Source organism: Spodoptera frugiperda, chromosome 2, assembly GCF_023101765.2.
Source record: "Spodoptera frugiperda isolate SF20-4 chromosome 2, AGI-APGP_CSIRO_Sfru_2.0, whole genome shotgun sequence".
Classification (NCBI taxonomy): Eukaryota; Metazoa; Arthropoda; class Insecta; order Lepidoptera; family Noctuidae; genus Spodoptera; species Spodoptera frugiperda.
In genome coordinates, this window is record NC_064213.1 from 11,252,256 (window position 1) to 11,267,747 (window position 15,492).

Consider the following 15,492-nt stretch of genomic DNA (forward strand, 5'->3'; position numbering starts at 1 on the left):
GGTCGGCGACTCTACACGATGACGTCACACAACTAGTCACGTAGAGTCGGTAGAGTTATGCATTCTAAGAGCTTGTGAGCTTCGCATGTAGGCGACGAAATGTAGAGCACGTTGCGTTTGAATATTTATACTCTATTTATTTTTAATTTATTCTATTGATTTAATTCATTTGCATTGAATCGGTAGTTCCTGGGTTTGATTTAAGAAAAAGTTTATTTTCTGTTTAAATAAATATTAGTCTTAATAAACAACTGTAACCTCACACCAATTAATACTCAAGAGAGTAGGCAGTAGAGTCCTAAAATCATGCTCTATTTTCATCAATTGCATTATTAGTCACATAATTATATTAAAAGCAAACATATTATAGAACTAGCTTTTGCCCGCGACTTCGTTCGCGTGGAATAGTGACTTCCGGCAAATTTTTGGTTTTAACCACATAGTTCCCGATCTCGCGGGATCTCTTCAAAAATGAGATGTGGAAGATATTCCAGGGAACTCTTCAAAAATCAACATAATGAGCTCTGCGTTTGAATTTAATAGATGTATACTCACTTAGGGCATTGAAAAAATAGTTTAAAAACGGACTTAAACTAACTTAAAACTAAAGAAAGCTACGAATTACGAATTTATAACAATTAAAAAAGAAACTATATTACAACCTATCCTCTATGCTATAATAACCAAGCTTAAACTAAATAATTTAAAAGAAACGACTTAAATCTAATCTAATTAATTTATATAGACTTACAATTTTATTAAAAAAACTAACTACAGTAACTACTAATAATCGATATCAAACTAAACCTACGTTAAATAGTTTAACCAGAAAACCAGGAAAACCCAACAAATTTTGACAAATACAACGAAACCTCTACATTGATAATACACTTTTTCTACGATAGTACCGAAGGGTCGGCCAATACCCAACCAAATGAATGTAACGAAACCATAGCGCGATCTATTTCGATCCCAACGCCAATCGAGGATAAAGACAAGATACTCCGTTCGGGCATTTTCTTTGTACTAAAAGTTTAATTATATTGATATTATTTTTTTATACCACTATTTACTCTACCGACTCTACGGTAACATGAACCGAAGTCGTGTAACGATCGACATAGAATTATCTATATTCCGTTAGAGCATTATTCTTTGTACTAAATGTTTTATTATATTGATATAATTTTTTTTAAATGTTAACTTTTTTTCGATGAATTTATGAACCGAAGTCGTGTAACGATCGACATAGAAGTAAATAATTTATTTCTTATTTTTATTTTTTGAAATATATCTATGTCCTTTCTAAGGTTCTAAACTATATCTGTACCAAATTTCAACCAAATCCGTCAAATAGTTGCGGAGATTAATGGTATAAGCATAGAATGTTCGACGTGATTCTTTAATTTGACATAACTTTTTTATTTATGAACCGATTGACATGAAACAAACACTAAATGTAAATTTAAGCATCCCACAATATATTCGTGAAAACCGCATCCAACTCGGATCAGCCGTTTCTGAGATTAGCGCGCACAGACGAACAGACAAACAGACAAACAGACAAACAGACAAACAGACACAGAAAACAAAAAAAAGTTGATTACGTTTTTGGGTTCGACATCGACATAACAATAACCCCTGCTATTTTTTTTATTTTTATTTTCAATGTACAGACAGCACTTTTCTACGATTTTATTATATGTATAGATTCTGGGCACTATTCCAAACTCTATTGCACCAAGTTCAACAACCGCTGCTCAAATCGAGAATCGAACTCAAAATCTCGTAATGAACAATTGTTTGTCCTTAAATAACTTATAGTAGGAAAATAATCTAAGGTACTATAAAAAAAACATAAACACATGTCATTGTTTTGTTCCACTCTACATTTGACCTTGGTGGGCAATGACTCTCTATTTGACCTTGAGGCAAAGATGTAGAGTCCATGACTCTACCGACTCTACGGTTAGTCTCATCTATGTATTATTTTAAATGTCAAATTACTGTCACGTGGGATTCCATGGGGCTCTTGTTAAAATTGTCATTTTAAAGTTATTTTAAAATATTATTATTATTTTTTATTTAATACTAGCGCCTCTGGCGCAGTCTATAAATTTTCTCGATTTATAAACTATGCGACACTAAACGAATTATCTACTCATTTTGGACCAGTAGTTCCGGAGATTAGCGCGTTCAAACAAAACAAATAAACTCTTCGGCTTTATATAATAAGTATAAGATAACTAGTTTAATTTATTAGAATTTGACATAGAACAAGGACGAAACAATCAAAACCAGAGATCGGGCTGATTACAGCAAATTTTCCGACTATAAACTCAACTACATTATATTAACTTTTTTAGTAATGTATGTATATTAATTTTAATACGAAAACAACGAATACAGTACCTACTCATTTTTTAAAACACACATAATAATTACTGATACTTAATAATTCGATTCAACTAAATTAATTATTATGTTATCGGCTTATTCACGTCATGTCTTGACGAGGTGCTCGACTAAAACACATGCTAGATGATCATATTCAGCATTCGGCGACAATCGCCGTGTCGTATGTCTCACGCAAGTAACAATAAAATCAATTAATTCAACAAAAAAAAATAATCTGCCTACTTCACCATCATCGTCGTCATCAACAGTCTTTAGAAATGACCAAGGTCCTCTCACGGAGAAGGTTTGATCATTAATCATCACGCTTTCTAAATGCGGGTTGGCGATTTAAAACTTATAATTAGAAATTATAAGCCCAGGTTTCTTTACGATGTTTTCCTTCACCGTTAGTCAGTGGTGTCTAAATATGCTAAGAAAGTATACGTAACTCGGAAAAAGTCACATTGGTACTTTGTCACTGGTAGGTTTCGAACCCACACCCTCATTTATGAGTAGCGGGCGTTTTAAGCGTCTAAGCCATCACGATAAGCTATACAAAATGCCTATAACTTAGACCTAAATAATAACAGAATACTCCTAAAACCCATACTCCCTAAAAAACTTATAATCCCAATTCACGTTTGACCTTGATCTTTGACCTTGAGCTGGTCATTCACTCATTCGCTCCTACGCCTATCCGGTCAACTATTGTCAGCTCTACGTAGAGTCAATTTATGTCAATGTGTTAGTCGTCTCTACTGCGCGATAATTGAGTGGCCCTGACATTCGTCGTGCGTACTGGCGCTATGTAGAGCGGTGTCAGCAGAGATAGAGACGGAATATTGTTTGTGTGTGCTTGGTAGAGTTCTTAGATTTGTTGAGTAATGGGTTGTGTATGTCAAGGAGTGTTAAAGTAGGTTATAATTAAAAGTAAAATCTAAAGTCAAAATAATTTATTTAAATTAGAACAGGAAAACACTTTTAAACGTCAAACAATACTTATATATTTAAAATGTCAGTCTATTGGTGATGGGCTGGTGCCTCGTCCGGACCTACGGACGACCCAGCGAGTGTACTGGGTCTTCGGCTTAATTCAGAAGTAGGAACGGGGTGATTTTTAGTCAGTAAGAGTCTGACACTCCGTCTCGCCTCGCCCAAGGCTATGGATGGTTTTCCACTAAAAACGGTCTGTATTTTAGTAAAAAAAAAACGGTAAGTACTCTAGTGACGAATTTTTTATTATTTTTTTTATTGATCAAAAATTCCACATTCTACTACAAAAACATTCAAGCAGAGAATTTCCACATCTCCTACAGAAACAAACGCAATTTCCTATTTCACATCCAAAACAAACAACAAATGACGTTAACAATCACAATTAGACTACAAAAATAGCACATTTACACCTCATGACCACGTTCTCTGCTTACCCCAGTACGTCACGAGAACAACAAGACACGCTGCAATACAAAAACTATTGCAAGTAGCCGGCCATTCACTAAGCACGTCAGTGACCCGCTCAAGGATACCATTATTTATGTAAAATTAGTCAGCTAACTGACTACTTTATTACTGACTGCACTTATACATGTATATGTGTATGTTTAACTAGCTATTGGTACACGGTTTCACTCGCTGCTCGGCTTCTATTGATCGTGGCATGTTTTTTTTAAAGTCTATATGTTGAAGTCTTCCTTGATAAACTTGACTATCCAACACAAAAAGTTTTATTGAATTTGAACTAGTAATACCAGTGATTAGCGCAATTATTGCGCAATTAATATAATATACCTACCTAATAAAAATACAACTGGCGAAAACTGGTTGAGTAATCTGGGGGCACGGTAGTAGGCCAAGCGAAGCGCAAGCACTACCTACCTTTTCTCGAAGCGCTTCGTCGTATTTTTGAACCTTCATAACTTGAGTTTGGGTTATACCAGATAAACAAAATTTTCAGGATATAATGTCAGTGGTAGATTTAATAAACCTCTAAAGTTTCAATTGCATAGCTCTTATACTTTAGATTTTATTGATATCTAAAATACCCCGATTTCGTCACTCACTCACTCACTCACTGATGATCAACAAAATTCTTAAGGTACTTCCTGAAGTCCTAGAAAACTGAAATTTGGTATGTAAGCTAGTATTAGTACCCAAACAACAAAAAAATCCTAAAACTTGGAACTTTTACCCCCCAACCCCTTAAACTAGGGGGTGAAAGTTTGTTCGAGACTTCCGCAACTTTTGACGCTAGAGGTCTGAATGCGGCCGCGGAGGGTAAAAATCTGAAATAGGGAAACTTAATTCCCTATTTCCTGCTTGAGATCTGAAAATTATACACAAGTACATAGAACACAAACTTTTCATCAAATCAAAACATTATCCTACCCATAAGTACTTAGATATGAATAATATTACTACACTTCACTTCGGTAAGTGTTTATTAATCAACCTATACTTTTGAACATAAGCATCGTAAGTATAGTATGCGCCAACGCCCGCCGCCTGCCCCCTCGTCCCCGCGCAGTAGCTAAAAATAATCGGCCCGTCAGCGAGCGCGGCACCCGAACGCGGGCAGACGCGCGAGGGCAGACGTCGTTGACGGTTGTCTCGTTGAATGAAAAGTTTTCGGAATATTTCGGTGATTTAAAAGTTTGCTATCGCGGAGAAAAAAACCATTTGCCTAATATTTAATTGTTAGTAGTTTAGTAGGTAAAGGTTTAGATACTAGTGTTTTAATTTTCATTGATAAAAATTATTAGGATTACGTTTCCAATTTTCTTATAAATTTAGTAGTTTAGTAGGTGAATTTGTCGCTCATTTTATCTTTCTATCATAAGCAACCTACAAAAAGAAATGAAATCCCACAAAAACATTTCATGTGAAATGTTGCCAAGACGAGACCATATAGCTCGCAATGTCAAAAAGTAATCAGATCCCGTGTAGAGCCAAGTTTCTAACCCTATACTTTTGAACTGGCGAGTTGGCCGCACGGAAAGAGTTTAGAAGATTGAATAGATTTTTAAGCTCAAGCCCATATGACGAATAGCAAAAGTCCGTGCGGCCGACTCGCCAGTTCAATAGTATATTACTACACGGGATCTGATTACTTTTTGACAAAACTGGTCTCGTCTTGGCAACATTTAACATGAAATGTTTTTGTGGGATAAATATGACTATTACTATCACCTTAAATCTAGCTGGAACTTAAATAAGCCACCGTACTTAGAGTTATCCGGAGCTGCGGATTAGCGGGTTTACCGGGGCACTGGCTCGAAAAGCAGGAGTAGGAACGGGGTGGTTTTTAGTCAGTAAGAGTCTGACACTCCCTCTCGTTACTAAGAAATAGTTTAAGTACTCATTAAATGTCTCTAAGTACGGCGGTAAGTTTAAAAAAGCGTATGTTGTTTATTTTAATTTACGTCACGAGCAACGAAGGGTAAACACCTCAACTACTATTTACTACTAATTTCTTAGTATATAATTATTCTCGAAACACCCAGCAAATTAAACAACAAACTATTTATAGAAAAACAAAATAAAATTCGTAAATAATCGCTGAAATATGATGCGATTTCAACGTACTGACAGCATATCAACGTACACTATTTTGCCAAAGCTGTTCATTCTATTTACAACTACATTGTGTTGTATTATGGTTGAAATTCTATTGACTGAGGGAGATATATCTTCTAATGTGAGCGATCTAGCGACCTAGCTTGTTAACCTTGATGGATTCGGCCGTTGACATCCACACTGGACTGTTTCAGTCGTGTTTAGTTGTAATTTGTAATTAACTACCTGAATATTACGTTTTATTTACATATGTTGTTGACCACTACCTTATGTACTGTGTGCGTATTACCTAGTGGGTTACCGGGTCTCCGGCTCGAAAAGCGTGAGTAGGATCGGGGTGGTTCTTAGTCAGTAAGAGTCTGTTCCTTTCGCCTCTCCCAAGACAGGAGAAGTCATTTGATGATTTTACCCACACCCAAAAGATGTATGTGCTGTGTTATCACCAATCCGCCTTCAGCAAGCGTGGTGATTAATATCCTAAATTCCCAAGTAGACTCCCATGACAGGCCACTGCTGAACTATGAGTCTCCTCTAGGTGCTTGCCATAATCATCACCGTACTAAGAAAGATTAGAGAATGTTCGTAATCTCGCCCTCAGGAAGAGTAGGAATGCCTAGCAGCTGCGGACGACCTAGCAGGTTACCGGGGCTCCGGCTCATAGCAGGTGTAGAAATAGTATTTTTAGTCAGTAAGAGTCTCACACTCCTTCCGTAATTATCGGATTATCCCCCATAAAATAGAGAAATTTATAGGTTTCTGCCACTACTACGTGGTAATGTCCTGTACGTACTAGTAATACTTTAACCTAAGCGTAAACCCTACAAGGTTAGGTGCAACAAAATGTGCCGGGGGATTTTTTATACACTCATGACCATGGTAGAATTTTAGTCATTCCGTTTTACGTATTTTAAAGAATTTGTATGTATTGTGGTTAGTTTTATATCATACGTAATATTAATAAAAATATCAGGAGTCCGTTGCGATCACCAAGTGAGATTTCACTTGCTGAGACGACTTTACGTTCATTGAAAGTTTAACATAGGGTATTGAACAATACAATGCCGCGTTGGTTAGATTCCCGGGTCGAGCAAAATACCGCTGGGCGTATTTCGGTTTTTCGCAAATTAAATCTGTCATGTAGACATGGTTCCAAATCTAAAACTATGAGAATTTTGGTTAAAGATAAAACCCCTTACGTAGTTAAGATTTTTTATTTAAATTTATTAAAAGGAAAATTGCCCAGTGCCGTCAATCAATCTACTAATACTAATGGTTATGGTCTACACATCAATTTGTATAACATTTTCCCTATCACAAATTAGGTAGTAATTACTTAGTTGTAGACTTAGTAGACTTAGTTATGCTTTACAACCACGTAGGTACTTCATTCGGTCTCCTATTACACTTGAGGCCAAAAATAACAGAGCAAGCGTCGCCAGTAACTCACAATACAGTAGTTAGGTACGTAGTTCAACAGTTGAATGTCAACAACCTAGACATCTAGACAAGGTCAGACGATTAGACTGAGCTAGGCCGGATATTGAGGTAGGTTGGTGATGCTGAGTCACTTATTTTGCTCGCCAGTGTACTCAGTTAGAGTGATTAGGTATTTAAAGTAGTTAGTGGTTATATATTGTTTGTTTATCCATTTAGTTACTAAGAAGGCCGTGGCGGTCTAATAGTTAGAAGTTCAGTTTGATTCTAATGGAGTCTTTTTACCGTTTTTGTTGAAATAATTTAGCAAAACTTTATTATCCTTGATTGCCGGTCATCCATACTTATAGCCTAATAATAGACAAAATAGATAATACTGCAATAAAATCTCTCGGAAAATGAACCCAATGAATAGGAGTGATAGCACTTGCAACCACTTCTTTCCTTTTTAGTGGTGCGAAAATCATGCAAAGACTTCTCCCTCTTTGGGCGAGGCGAGGAGTGTCAGACTCTTACTAAAAACCACCCGTTCTTACTCCAGCTTTTCAAGAGCCCCAGTAATCCCGCTAGGTAGCCCGCAGCTCCGGATCAGCCATACTGGGCCGCATATGTGGTGGCACATACACCCACTAAATAGATATGTAACACAAAACTGTGAAACAGAAAATACCTACATACCACAAAAACACTCCTACGCATAAAAATAATCGAAAATCTGTGCTCACTAGGTATTAAATTAGAACATAGACATTTGAAACCCAGTCATCTGGCAGCCATATTAGATAGACTCGGATTCAGTGTGAATGATTTCTAGCCAAGGTCTAGTACTCGGACGTTGCGGTAGGTCAGAGGCCTGACTCACTGCAATAGACACGACAATTTATATTAGTGTGCGTTTGTTTTGTTTTTGTGTGGGTGCCGGCAATATTTCTGTGAACAATTTATTAATGGCGTCATCAAGAATGTTCGGAATAGGTTTGGGATTTGGTCGGTATAAAATCTTGTTAAAATCGTAACTTCTCATAATTATGTTACATTTTTTTTTTTTAAACATTGGCCCACTCTGAGGTTTTCTCCTGTATCGTGGGTGTGTTTACAGACATACAAATTCACTTATACATCACACGCAGACTTGAAGATCAACAATTTGTGAATCACACAAAGAGTAGTTCCGTTCACCAATTGTGCAGTGACTTTTTCAACATAGAGCAATATACTCTCCTTTATAAACGTGTCTTTTAGCTGGCATAGAGTGTCCATTCTTACTACGTCTTGTACATCAGTACATCAGAGCATAGCTCCCTCCATCACTAACTGACTTTAAGACAGTCTGAGGTCAGAACTCAATGCCGTATGTTACATCTTTGATAACACATACAGTCTGTAACCCTATAAAATAAAGAAAATACATCAATAATATTTTTCCTTACTCCTAAACCAATTAAATATGATACAGAGCTACTGGTAACTGACTAAAACTGCTCATAGGGATTTTTGATGAGACATACATATTAAAATAATTAATTAGGTGTCTCGACTCCCTCCCAAAGTTATCCTTTACCAATGAATCAATTATAAACGGACATACAAAAAACTCGCACGTCACTTAGATACCTATTTAAAACCTTTAGCTAACAACTAAACCTCAGCATATTGACGTAAACATTAAAACAAACGTAGTTCTAGTAAATAACTTCACGTCAGTAAAATGTCATAGAAACACAAAAGTTGTATGTGCGACAAAAAAGTCGCATGCACTAGACGAAAACAGAACGTTAAGCAGACTCGAGTAGGTACGGAGTGTAGGTATTCAGGCGCAACCTTGGCAGTGCTGTCGAACTCTCGCCTTGGGCTGGGACGCAGCCTGCAAGGGAAAATCAGAAGGACCAGTCCGTCCAGTAACGTTTTACAAAAAAAAATCACATCTTTTCTCCATGTCCTTCCTCAGTCTATTTATCTTTTCTTAGGTAGTATTTTTCTTTTCTCAACCTAAAATTCAACACTTGGAAAACGATTTTCATTCGTTCTCATTACACGTCTCAAATTACACACGCTCCTTACGGAGAAGCTACTTTCATCGTTTCTCTGGCGCAGCAGGATAAATATTGTCAGCAAAATAGAATGGAGGAGAATTAGAAACCAAATTTAGCAGGGGGCAAGGAGCATCGTTTTTTCTGTGGGTCGCGGGACGCGGTGCCCATTTTCACCGGATCAACGCTGAAAAGGAGAGACCTCCACAACGAATGCAATGTAATATAATGCCAAGTAGAAGCCGTTGGACAATAGTCAGTATGAAAAAAGCTAAATGTGGGAGAGCCATGGCCTCATAGAAAACCGACGTGAAACAACGCTTGTGTTGTGTTTCGTCGTATGAGTGAGGTTACCGGAGGTCCAATTACTCCCATTCCCAATCTTTCCAATCCTTGATTCCCCAACAACCTTTAAATTCCTAACCCCCAAAAGCCGGTAACGTATTTGTAACGCCTCTGGTGTTTCGGGTGTCCATAGGCGGCAGCGATTGCTTTCCATCAGGTGATCCGTCTGCTCGTTTACCGAACAAATAGCTCCTCCTAAGTATGAATACAATCCTTTTCAACCACCCGAACCTTTATAGACATGGTGCTAACCTTCTGCCCATTTACTGTTATGTCCCCGACGCACTAAATTTGCTCATATTAGTTGCAAACGTTGGGTTATTGCTTGTATTTATTTTAGCATTAATGGTGGGTTGTTTATTTTGGTCCGATTTGTAAACCAGGTAGTTTCGGCGTTGCACACAGTATCAACATATAGCTGCGCAGTTTGTCGGTGTCAAGGCCGAACATAGTCACTATATTATGTTGTACACGTATGTTAAACGATAGAAAGTAACATAGGTTTTTGTTTTTTTAAAATATTATATTAATAATATTTTCATGTAGTAAAGCTCATGCATCTTCGGAATCAATATCGGAATCGTCGGAATAAGAATAAATAAGCATGGTAACTTATTTGTAGGTCCCTAGGTGTTTAAATTTTCATTAAATTGTTTGTGATAGATAGTAAGATGGAGTCAAGGAGCCATCAGACCACCGCAGATGACGCCCAGTAAGCCTGATGCCCAACCTGGAGCTGCGAACTATCTAACGTATTACCGGTTCTCCGGTAATACAAAAGCAGGAGTAGGAACGGGGGGCTTTTAGTCAATAAAAGTCTGACAATCCATCTCGCCTCGCCCAAGGCGGGAGAAGTCATTGGAAGGAGAAGTAAGAAGAAAATTGTGCTATGTGATAAATAAAAAAAAAACAATGCATAGTAATTATATATTATTTACTATAAATATTACATTATATACAAATGAGTGTATTTTAGTAAATATCAATAAAAGGCCTCGTTTCGTTAGAGTTGTTCACTTCCTAGTAACATACGTAACATAGGATACACAAACATTTAACCTATTTACCGGAGTATACAATAACATTGTGATACGTTTGTAGTACTACGACTGTGTATAGGCACTGCCCTATTCAATTGCTTAATAGTTGGGCACAATGAATGCTGCACAAAGCAATGGGCATTTTTATTTGACTCTTTGAGTACTAAAAACCCGGATTTTTATTAAATTTTATAATCATATCACCTATTACATAGGACTCATAACATAAGTAATTCTATGTACAAAGCATGTACCCTTCTTAACGCAATCACACTACTATTATAAATGTGAAAGTTTGTGTGTTTGGATGCGTGGATGTTTGTCCCTCCATCAGGCTGAAACCACTGAATGGATTTTGATGAAATTAGGTATACAGGCAGAGTATGAGCTGGTTCGGTTTTATCCCACGGGAACGCGGGTGAAGCCGCTCGCAGAAACTACAGTTCATATTTTCAATCACACCTTCTAAATACGGGGTATGAAAATTAAAAATCTGTTTAGTCCATCAGTTGGATCAGATCAGGTTGTCATATAAAAAAGCAATAATTAGATTAAACGCTAACTATTTCATTTCTAAGTATAAAACGCACCTAGAAATGACGCCACGCGATATTTCAAATCAAAATATCTTCGAAAGTATTTCCTTTCATAAGAAAATAAAAAGTACATGTCTAATATTTTAAATAATCTACAAGACGGATATTAAAATAAAATTAGTCATCTACCCCATTGTACTGGGTACAAATCAATGTTTAAAAAGCGACACACAAACATACCTCCAGGTCACACATAACAATATAAATTGGTAAAACTAACGACTAAACACAATATTAACATAAGTCAGTCTCCTTGAACTAATGCAGTGCATTGCCCCCTGACTCCGCTCGTAAAAATATTAGGTACTTTGCAATTGTATTCAGAGTTAGATCATACGTTTTTATAGGTACCACTTTTGTTATTATTGTAATTTGGTGACTAGGTATACAGATAAAATATAATACCTAGGTCACTGAGTTTGACATATTAGTCTAGAACTGCGCAGTAGCTTTTTCAATACCCGTAAAGCCTGTATTTACCTGACTCGGTGATCCTTGTATTCAATATTTTGACCCGCGACTCAGCCATTGAGGTACACATAACATAGTAGAAATATGCTTATTTAAAGCATTTTTTTTTTTGAGCGTGGATAATCATCCAGTTACTTCTACCGCCATAGGCGGGGCAAGAAGGAGTGTTAAACTCTTACTGACTAAACTACCTCGTTTCTTCTCCTACTTATCGAGCCGGAACCCCGGTATACATTAAATATACCCCTGGATTATTTAATGTATAAGATCCTACTATTAACCATCTAGATCTCATTTTGGGATAGCAGAGACAGAGTGGAATATATGAACATCATCCATACCTAATCATCCCATGATTGTAGTACCCATAGAGCAGACTTGGACTGTATCACATTGTTTTGATGATGCACCGCAGCATCAACCTCTAAACTAACGAATGACGTATTGGAAAGCTATAAGTACCAACAAACTGCAATCACAGATCACCCTTCAAGGCCTCACGGCACTCCAATGCGCATGCGCATAACGCGATCATTAACCTACGACCATGATTCATCTATTCTTAGAACAGATCAGGAGAATTTTCACCAACAGCCAAAAGTATAAAATAGAATACGAGTTCATTACACTCGACTCCTGCGTTTCCTGAACGCTAAATATTTACTCTTCCTGTAAAAATTCTTTCAGCTTTTTTCCGAGACTTCAGTTTGTATACTTTTAACCCGTAGATTTATCCGTATAAACAAAGCCATCAATCGCTCAAGAATTGTTCTCAATCTGATCAGCATCGTAGATAAAAAAATATATAAAAAGAAAAAAATACATATCTATAATATAGTCTATGGACAATAGGTTATAGACTTTACCACAGTCTAAGACGTTTTTTCAATAGCCCTAGCATTCAAGGTTAATTTTCTTCAAAATCTTTTCCAAAAGATAACTCCATTTTTTATTATTATCAATCCTTCAATCTTGCATAATAAAAGATGTCAATACAATAGCAAAGAAAATTATTTACACCAGAAAATACAAAGAAAATATCTCATACAAAATCTATGCTTACATGGGACTCCTTGCGGGCCTCTCATACACATCCTGGCTCCCTCGTACATAAGGAGTACATAAGCGCATAAATATAAAATTGCGTTAGGTCGTTAAACTGCAGTAGATAATACATAGGTATGTTGAGTGAACTCAACTCTACTGACGAACCAGTTCATACATTGGTGGCCAAAATTATTAACATACTTAAAATACTGTTGAAGAAAACTTTAGATTTTTTTTAATCAACGTCATCAATTTACTGCAACTACAGCAGTAACTGGATTCATATCTCTTAAAATGTATCCCTAATATCCAACCACTGAGTAAAGAGGTTATTCCTGAGTTACTGGCCAACGATCAAAACCTTCTGACTAACGTTCAGAAAATTCACAACTTAATTTTAGTTGTTCTTCTTAAAAAATATCATTTATTTAGACTCTTCCAAATTCAAGTGTCCACAAGATTCAATAATCAAAATTGCATTCCTATCATATGAACCTTAATTTTACTTGGTGAAATATTAAGGAACTAAAAGTTCGGAAAACTAACACATCAAAACCGTTCGACGCCTATATAATTGACAAAAACACTTCACATGCCCATGAATGCGGGTAACTTGAAATACCACCATAGGTTACAAATATCTAGATGGTGTCTACAGGCTCTAATAGGGCTAATAGACCATAAGTGGGGTGTTCCTAGCCCGCATGTAGACGCCCTAGACCTCGTTGTCCCAATTAACTATGTAAGTGCTGGCAATAAATTAATTAAGGTTCCTTTTTTATCACGTTCAAATCAGGAGTTCACGTTATCATTACATTTTTAACATTACATCCTTTTTCGGATAAATTTCGGAAATAACAACTAGTTAGTCTTTTTGTCTTTATTTATTCATTTAAGCAAATATTCGCAAATATGGACACAATGATGATAAACTTATAATACAAACAACAGAACTCTTTTATAAATCTATATTTCATACAATATCTACAAGTCACAAAAACAATAGTAAATCAGTCATCTTGCACCCACTCGGAAGAACGTCCAAAACACGGCGATATTTCAGCTGCACCAGTTTCCGTGGCACGCAGTGTAATCCTCGCTGCACTGAACATTTGCCAAATATTTTTTTCTAAATATGTAACCGTCAGTTCGTTAACCCCGACCGCCATTATCGGGCTCGCCGGACGAGTGTTTTAGATCGACGCAAGCGCATCGTTGTGTGCATTTACGACGCACATTATAATCTGCATGTGTGCGAATTTTTATGTTTCGACTTGTATTTTTTAGATTCGGATAGATGACGTCATTAGGGACTGGATCCAAATATACCTTTTGGTTTGAAGGTCGGTTCAAGGGTTCTATTCGGGCTGATGTTTCCTATTGCGGAGACGAAGGCAGATAAAGATGATGACATCAGTCGGGTACATTTTCTTAGCACAAGACGAATATCTCTTGACAATTGTATATGACTTTGTTATTTTACGCCACGCCCTATTTGTCCCTCAACTGCAAAATTAGAGGACCTCTAGAAGCTACCTTAAAATAAATAATACCCATAACATAACTTTGGAAAAGATGACGTAACAATTTACCTACGTACCTATGCTCTACTTAAGTGTTCACGCTTTGAAACTCAGTATGATAATCCAATGAGACACAACGAGAGAGGTTAGACGTAGGACGAATAATATTCAATGTTCACTGAGACGTGACGACTGAAAATTGGATACGAATATCTACAAACAATGTGTATAAAATACTACTAAATTGCTGTAAAATGCAATATATTACTTACCTATCATAGTTTATAATAGTAAAATAAAATAAAAATCATAAGTGACTTTTAATCACTCACATTGAATTTGACCTACCTCTAAAAGCTAATATTTATAGAATAGAATCAGGAACGCCTGAAATAAATCATTGTATAGTAAAGTAACGATTTTACTTATGTTTTTTCATTCCGCTTGTAGATATATTCTCAGCATACCGTGTACAGCACCACCCTCCCGCAATTAAAAGCACATGCAGCAGAGATGCTACTTAAAACACACACATAACATGCAACAATACAGCGACATATATTTCGCTCCTCCACGGAGCATCTTCAGGAGGTGTTGACTCGGCGGCTCCCGTAGCTTATAATAGTTAACTTACTTGACTTGACACTATGACCCCTAGATGGGGCAGAGGGCGTCCACTAGTCCTCCATCTCGATCGGTCTTGAGCTTCACCTCGCTCCACGTCATGCCGATGCCCGCCGCTTCCGCCACTACAGTACGTTTATAATAGTTAACTTAAGTTAAATCATCAAACATAAACAACCTCGGAAATCATAACAAACAATAAAATCATACACCCATAACGATTAACAAAACACCACTAACATTATGCACCCAATCATAACAAGGGTCTCTCGGAACACCGGACATATTATTTAATTCCAAACCACGCCACAATTATGGCACACACCCTTCCAACCCAAACTATTTCCCAAACATGATAACAATGTAAACAAACTACAAAACCCGGACATTTCCTCGTCTAGACGTGAAC